We start from the raw sequence: 8618 nt of genomic DNA on the forward strand, positions 1-8618 counted from the left end.
ATAACACTATACAACCATAATTTTTTTATTTTGAAATAATTGCAGACACACAGGAAGTTGCAAAAATAGTTCAGAGTCCTGTGAACCATTAACCCAGTTTCCATGGTGCCCTTTTAAGTGACTATAGTATTAATACAAAAACAGAGACAGGAAATTGCCATTGGTACAATACTGATAACTAGAGTACAAATTCAGTTTTCAAAAGTTTTTACCTGCCACTCAATTAGCCAAGAGGGGGAGTTAATGTGTGTGGGAGGGTGTGAATGAGTGAGTGTAGTTCTAGGCAAAATTGAACCTCCCGTATAGATTCCTGTAACCACCACCATAATCAAGATACAAAACTATTCCATTGCCGTGAAGGAACCACAGTAGGCTACCCCTTTGTAGTCACACCTACCTTCATCAATGTCCCCTGGTAACCACTAATCTGTTCTCCATTTCTATACTTTTGTCATGTCAAGAATGTTATATAAACAGAATAATATAGTATGTAACCTTTTGAGATTATTTTCTTTTACTGAGCATAATGCCCTCAAAATCCATCCAAGTTGTTGCATGTGTCAATAACTTGTTCCTTTTATTGCTAAGTAGTATTCCATGATACAGACATGCCAGAGTTTGTTTAACCACTCGCTCATTAAAGGATATTTGGGTTCTTTTCAGTTTTGGACTATTACAATTAAAGCTGCTATGAACATTCACATACAAGTTTTTTGTCAGCCTACATTTTCATTTCTCTGGGATAAATGTCCAGGAATGAAAATGCTAGGTTGTACGATGGTTGCATGGCTAGCTTTGTAAGAAACTGCCATCTATATCCACTAGCTGTGCATGCGAGAGCCAGCGTCTGCACGGTCTCTCCAGCACGTAGTGTGACTGCCATGTTTCTCTCCAACCATTCCGGTGGATGTGCAGTGATATCTCACTGCAGTTTTTATGCAAACGATATCTCATTTGCTAGTTTTTGAATTTGCTTTTCCCCAATATACAACTACAATTTAAAAGATATAACAAGAGAGTTAATTGATTGCCAAATTGTATGGATGAATTTTCTCTTCTTTCTGGTAGTTCTCAATCTTGACTTTATATTAGAATCACCTGGGAAGCTTTAACACCATTCCAAAGCCCAGGCCACACCCCAGAGTGATTAAACCAGAATTTCTTGGGGTGAACCCAGGCATCATTGCTTGTTTAAGTTCCTCAGATAATTCCAGCACGCAGCCAAGGTTGAGGAGCAACGCCAAATTTAATTTCTACACAGACGCCAGAAACCTGCCCATACGTGAAGCCCTCTGCTGGCTCCCCATCGCCTGCGTGGCTGGTAAAGCCCGAGCTCATTGGCAGGCTCCTCCAAATCCTGCAGCCTGGCCCTTCCTCCAGCCTCACCTCCCTTCACTTCTGTCTCGCATTTTATGCTCTGTTATCACAGATTATCTGCAGCTTGCCACATGCCCCGTTATGTTTCATGCTTAATCCCTGCAGTTAGAACCTACCTGAGAATGTGCATTTGTATAAAAGGAGCCCAAGTGATCCTAAAGTAGATTTGAAAGCTACTCTGCTTCCACTAATTGGAGAGTGATTTACTTATTTGTTCATTCCTCTATTCCTCCTTCTTTCATTTATTAACATGTATTAGTTGAGTGTCTAGTATGTGCCAAGCACTGGAGAGAACAGCTATGGTACAAGTGGCAGACAGTCCTGGCAGACAAGGAAAAGTGTGACAAGTGAGGTGAGGGGAAGGCCAGGGGCTCAGGGAGCTCACAGGAGTGGCATCCCACCCAACTAGGAGCCTGTTTCCTAAAGCAATGAGTAGCAATTATCCCAGCAAAGAGAGGCAGGAGAAAGCATAGAGTTTTCCTAGAAGAAACAACAGCTTGTTTAAAGCTTAACAACAAAATGACATGGCTTGTTCAGAACATTTTAAGAACTTTGGTATGGCTGGAGCAGGAAGAGAAAATACTAAAGATAAACATCAAATGTTTTATTTATATTACTTTAATGTCTCTAAAAAAGTAATATCCATAAATAAGGATCAATGGTTGCCAATGGGTGAAGTCATTCTTAAGCAAATATTAAATAGTACATGTTAATTGCAGCTTGAAGAGCTTTTGAAGACTCTATTGGAAATATCATTCACCCCATTAAACTCTATTAACAGCATTTTTTCCAACTTCTGAGCCTGTCCAAGAGCAGTTAGCCTCAACTTCAGGGTCAAGAGATTTGCTTCGGGCACTTATTTCAGACTCCAACTTTTATGGGAACGAAGTACTCTCTGTTAATCCAAGTGTTCATCTCTGACAGAGGAAATTGCTCTGCTCCCTGAATGACTCTAACACTTCACTTTTCAAATCCATGTCAGCTGTGCCGCTGAGCACCCACAGCAGATGTCATTGTGCTGCTGAGTCAGTGGCCCAGAGAAGCCACCTTCCCAGTGTGTGCATATGGCGGAGGGTCTTGGGGAGGGGATTAAAACACAAGATCCACATTGAAGCACACAAAATTCTAAAATTGCTATAGCAGTCCATTAGAATGAAAAAAAAGACAAATTCTTCAATTGAACTGCTGAAAAAGTTATCAAGAAAACTGAAGAGAAAAATAAAAAATGTAAAATTTAATTTTCAAAGATTAACTAAAAAAAAAAAAAAGAGAGAAGGCAAATCTCATCTCACTGGGGAGCTTTGCTGTTCCAGAATGATTCTAAGTTCACTTCGGGATATATTTTAATTATATTCATGTTTTGGCAAAAATTTACGAGATGAAGATCATTTCCTGAAAATAAGACATTTATTTGTACAGTTCCTGCCAACACTAAATTTCACATTATCAAGAAAAACAGGTGCTCTGGGAGGACTCCCTCCTCTGGATTTCTGAGAATAATAAAACCAAGGTGTCCACTCGTGGGAGCGACACTCCGTAGAGACCCTGACCTAGGTGTCTCCTCTAATCAGCTATAAATTGTGACATGCCATTTAAGCTCCCTGTTCCACTACCATCACCAAAAAGCTTTAATTAAGAACCTTTCTTTTTTTTTTTTGTCACACAAGCCTTCCAGAGACAAGAACCTTTCTAAACATGAAGCTATGTAGACAGAGGAGCTATGGGGCAGATCTTCTAATCAATTTGAGGATATTTGGGGGACCATGGAGCAGAACATCTGAAATCAGGGCTACCTTAGAAAATATAGAGCATATGGTCACTGCTCCTACCCTTGTCTGACTTACAATCTAATTTGTGTTGATATAGATGCAGATGAGGCCAAAGGAACAATAATCCTTAAACATGTAATAAACATGGTTAAGAATTTAGTCTTGACCAATTATCTATTTTTTTTGTTTTTACCATCAGCAGTTTACAAATCCTTTGAAGGCCTCAAGCTACTTATCTTTGCAATTTTTTTTTTTTTTCCTAGAGACAGGGTCTCACTCTGTTGCCCAAGCTAGAGTGCAGTGGTATAATTGTAGCTCACTGGAACATTGAACTCCTGGACTTAAGTGATCCTCCTGCCTCAGCCTCCCAAGTAGCTGGGACTACAAGCATGCACCACCATACCCAGCTAATTTTTCTTTTTTGTAGAGATGGGGTTGCACTGTGTTGCCCAGGCTGGTCTCAAACTCTCAGCCTCAAATGATCCTCCTGCCTCAGCCTCCCAAAGTGCTGGAATTACAGGCATGAGCCACCGTGTCCAACCTCATCTTGTCTTTTATGTAACAAAACTAAAACTAAAAACAAAATTCTCTCAAGCAGAATTGAAGCTAAGTAGGTGTGTGTGTGTGTGTGTGTGTGTGTGTGTGTGTGTGTGTGTGTGTGTTTGCGTGCATGTACTGGGGGAGGTCAGAGCTGGAATACAACAATAAAGAGATTCCACCATGACTTTATTAAGTACCTTAAGCCAATAATTCATTCCATTCGTGACTGCCCTATTTGGAAGGGAACTCAAGAGAGGCCATCCCTTGATAGCAGTCACCCTGGCACTTGCCTGAAGGCAGCTTGGGAGCATCAGGGTCTTTTTCTCCTGCTATTAGTCCATGTTCACACAACTTTGGAGCATTTGATATGAGAGTAAATGAAAATGCTCTCCAAATCATTGCCAACACCAGGACAACTAGTGTTCCCCAAATCTCCTATGTGTCTCTTCCCCACCCATCTCAAAAATCAAACAGGACAGGCAAGAAGAGCAGCAAATTTCGAACTACATTATCCTGAGTCTTTGTCCTCTGCCCTTAAAGTGTCCTGCTTTTACCCCCTTGTCATCTGGCAGCCGAGAATATTGAATGTGGTTTGAAGAAATAACATTATATTATGGAAACATCATTTTATCAAGATAGCTGACAGCATGTGTGAATGCATATATTCATTCTCTAGATGGCAATGCCATTTTTAAGGCAGAGAAAGGGTTTGGAGACAGTCTTTATGCTATTTTTCAAATTTCATATGCTGTGGATAAAAGGCAAATCATGCCATTTTCCATTTCCGCAAGTTTATGAGGATTAGGGAGTACATTCTCCATCCAGTGATTTAACATGACTTTGAAAATTGCATGTTAACTCCCAACAAGATTTTGATATTGTAAAGCCCTCACGATCCCTGAAAAAGAAAAGGCAAAATACAGCAAATGAACAAGGATTCCTTCCGGGGGACAGCATGGTACTTTTCTGGGATCTGGCTTGGGAAAGATGGGAAAAGTGATCTTTAGAAACATGGCAAATTCAGGTCCTTAAACACTGTGGTCTTCTGCGAGTGTGAGCTTTCTTTCCAGCTCGAATATTAAATCCTTGCGTGTTTATAAGCTGCCTGTTCCTTTCCTGCCCTTCCCTCCCTGTCTCCCTCACAACCCTAACTCCTCTCTTCCATGAGAATTAAGCTGCAGGATGGTAGAAGGAAATGATTTCATTTGGGTGGAGAAGGGAAAAGATACAACTTTAGTCACAAATCCTGTAAGTCAAATACGCTGTATAAGAAGCACAGCTGCTGAGCCGCGGACCGAGTCCTGCTCAGCGGCGGGGCCTTGGCTTAGGCAGGGCCTTGCTCTAGCGGCCTGCCGGGGTGGAGCCGCACAGGGTGGGGGTGGGGGAGAGATGGAGCCAAGGTTTGCATCTTGGTTACATGTTCATGATTGTCTTTAGCAGGAACACTTCTTTCTAGAGGTCTAGAGCGCTGCTCTGGCTGCCATAACTTGTCTCTCACCAACTGTAGAGAGAATAAAAAAAAAAAACACAACTAAACTCTTCTACCTTGGATTATGCAGAATGTCTATTTCTTAGGTTCTTGGGTAATGCGCTGTCTCTGAAAACTAATCTAGAACTGTATTCAGAATGTAAGACTCTTATAAAAACTTGGATTTAAGGTTCTATCCCAAACCACAAAAGTATGGTTCATCATTAGGAGGTGGGGGGAATATTGCAAGGCATGTGCTAATGAAACGCACCCTTCTCGTTATGTCATTTTTATCTCCAGCACACTTCACAGAGGGGGACATGCAAAATACACCGAAATAGGCTGGGTTTCAGGGTCCCAGTCACACACAGCACAGATGCTTGGTGGCCTTCTGATATGCAGTGGCGGAAATGGAGTCAGCCTCCAAGCTTGGCAAGCCAACCTGCTGGGAAGCACAGATGTGGGGATAGCTGTGAGATAACTACATTAAGACACCATGCTCTCTCCTTCCCACTCTCTCCACCGAGGCACCCTCCATTCTCCCTCGGTGGGGTGAGGGAGAGGTAGTGGTAGTTTAAAGAATCGCTCTCTTACAGATCGACTCCTGGAGACCTCAGATGCTAATTTTCCAAAGTATCCTCCCAGATTCTCCATTGGCCTTCAGATACAAAGAACTGGATTAATCACACTTTTGTGTTATGACATACTCGTATTGATGCACGTATGTCCTACTTTTATTTATCTAGCTAACTCTTTAACATTTAAAATAATTTAATAAGCATCTATGAAACTGCCCCTCCTCCCTACAAACCTAGAACTTTGAAAAGAACTTTGGAAATAACCTACATATATCCACATGGTTCCTTCCCCTCTCCCAGCAGCCCACCCCCCACCCCCCAAAGTAACATCATCCATCTTGAATATTATGTTGATCATTCCCTAGCTTTCCTTTTTAGAATTGTCTTATTTCATATATATATATATATATATATATATATATACACACACACATTCCAAAATGTATGTTTTATTTTGCTTGTTCTTAACTTTAGAAAAAGAATATCATGCTGTAAGTATTCTTGGGGGACTTAATGTTTTTAAGTTAACATTATATTGTCAGAATTGATCCATTCATTCAGTCATCTTCCTTTGTCTAATTATTACAGTTGTTCACCCGGCCTCCCCTTGGCAGGGCATTTGGACTGTTTTTGTATTTTCCTTGTTGTGAACAGTACCGCATTCTTGTGCTTATGTCCTATTGTGCATGTGTCAGTTTCCCTAGGAACATACCTATGAGTAGAGTCAGTGGGCCACAGGCTATGAGGATGTTCAACTCCACAACATAATGCCAAGCACTCTCAGACAAGCATGCCTCCTAGCTTAGAGTCAAGCAGGGGCCGCATCCCCTGGATGCGGAGTAGCTGGAGTGGCTCCTCCAGCGCTGTCAGCGGCCAGTGCAGACTCCAGACCGTGAAGGAAGCCTGGTGATGAGCCCTACGCCACGGAGTGGGAAGGGCTCTGCTAATTCTGGTGCTGAAGGGTTCAAAGTTACCAGTAGAACCATGCTCGTGAAAATCTGTATATTGTAGTTGCATTTTATGATTAAGTTAGCTGTTCAGTGGACCGTATATAATTATTTCCATAGTGTGCATGTTCAGTCATTCACAATAAATTCTTTTTATTGCTTTATGACTCTGCAAATTAAGGAGCTTCTCTGAGTATTGTTATAGCTAATCCCCGAACTGGGGGAGTGACGGGGGAACACAAACATATATAACAAAATTCTGGTATCTGAAGCAGACAATCAGATAAATTATACTGTGTGTAGATACTACCTTCAAGACTTATGTACATTATGTGGGTGTGCTACATGAATCACAATTATAGCCATGCCCTCCGTGCAAGTTACAATAAATAGAGAGAACTAGTTCCATTTTTAAGAAAGGATCCAAATGCTGTATTTTTTTAATCCCTGAATTTAATTTTTAAAGATTTTCTCTCTTCTCCTTCCTGCCAAATTATCAGCTATCACTTCACTTTCTCATATAATTTGTGCCTATTTTTCTCCTTTGAAATACTCTTCTAATCCGCTATAGACTTAGAAACCACTGGCCAGACCTGTTGTGATTGTGTGTAACTTAAGAGTAAATAAGCTCTGAGAAAGTCTGATGAGGCTCTCTTCCAAGTAAAATGAATTTGGTGGATTTTATAATGTAACTTTTAAAGGTCAAAGGCCTCCTTTGTTCACTTTCTTGTTCTCAATTGTGTTTTGAGTGAAAGAGTTTACTAAATGGCCAAATTCCAACTATTTAAAATAGTTGGGCAGAGGATTCAGATCACAATTCAGATTATATTTCAATTCTGATGTTTGCTCTGTGATTAAGCAACAAGTTAAATCATTCCTTACATAGCTCAGTCTGTACAACTATAAAATGAAACAGACACCTCTTTTGAGGTACAGCAAGGCTTGATCGTTACCATGTATCTTAATCTTCCACTGAAAGGCCTTGCCACACCATGAAGCATTATCCTAATGAATCAGGATTACCTTGAAATACGTTGACCTCTGCTTAGAAATCTCTAGAAAAGAGTCCCAAGTTTCTAAACCTTTGATTAGGCAAAGGGCCAAGGAGCTGAGCTTTCCTAACAAATATTCCAGCTGGTACATTAATATCATGCCAGGTCCTAAGACAGATATATAGTTGAAAAGAAAAAAATTCAATATATTCGATATCTACAAATCTTCTAAGTTTTGCTTAAACTATTATTATATGAAGTGGTATTGTTTTGCAGTGGGAAAAGTGAAGGAAAGGGACAAGAAGAGCAGTATACTTATTCTTCTAATGATTTTTGACTAAAATTTGCCATAGCAGAGTGTGGCAAGCTCAGTGTGGTATATTGCAAATATGGCTAGAAATGTCCCCACTTCCTTGCCCTTGGACATTGAAACTTACCCTCTTGTTCTTGGACTCTGCCTTCACTATGTGAAGAGGCCCAGAGTAACCTACTGGAGAATGGCAGAGCATTTGCAGGAGGACCAGGTGCCACAGCGGGCAGCCAGCCCACCCCCAAAAGCAAAGCCACGACTTGACCCATCACTGACTTGAGACACATGTGGGAGACCATGCAAATTCAAAGAACCGTCCAAGTGAGCCCAGTCTAACTTGCTGACCCAGAATCATGAAGTAAATAAATGGTACTTGTCTTAAGCACTAAGTTTTGGGTGGTTTGTTACTCTGTCAGAGAAAACCGATCTATTCAACATCCATTCTCCCTCCTTTCTTGCTGGCAGAGTACAAATTAGGTTAAGTGATTCAGAGGATAGTGACCTCATTCCCTCCTCTAAGATTAAGTCTTGATTGATCTAAACCATTGATCTATTGTCGTGTTGTTTATGGCTTATTGTCTAAGCCATTGGTATCTACAAGTTGTAATTGATCTATTGCCATTGACTGGTGAGTAAT

This window comes from Microcebus murinus, chromosome 5 (genome assembly GCF_040939455.1).
Source record: "Microcebus murinus isolate Inina chromosome 5, M.murinus_Inina_mat1.0, whole genome shotgun sequence".
Taxonomy (NCBI): domain Eukaryota; kingdom Metazoa; phylum Chordata; class Mammalia; order Primates; family Cheirogaleidae; genus Microcebus; species Microcebus murinus.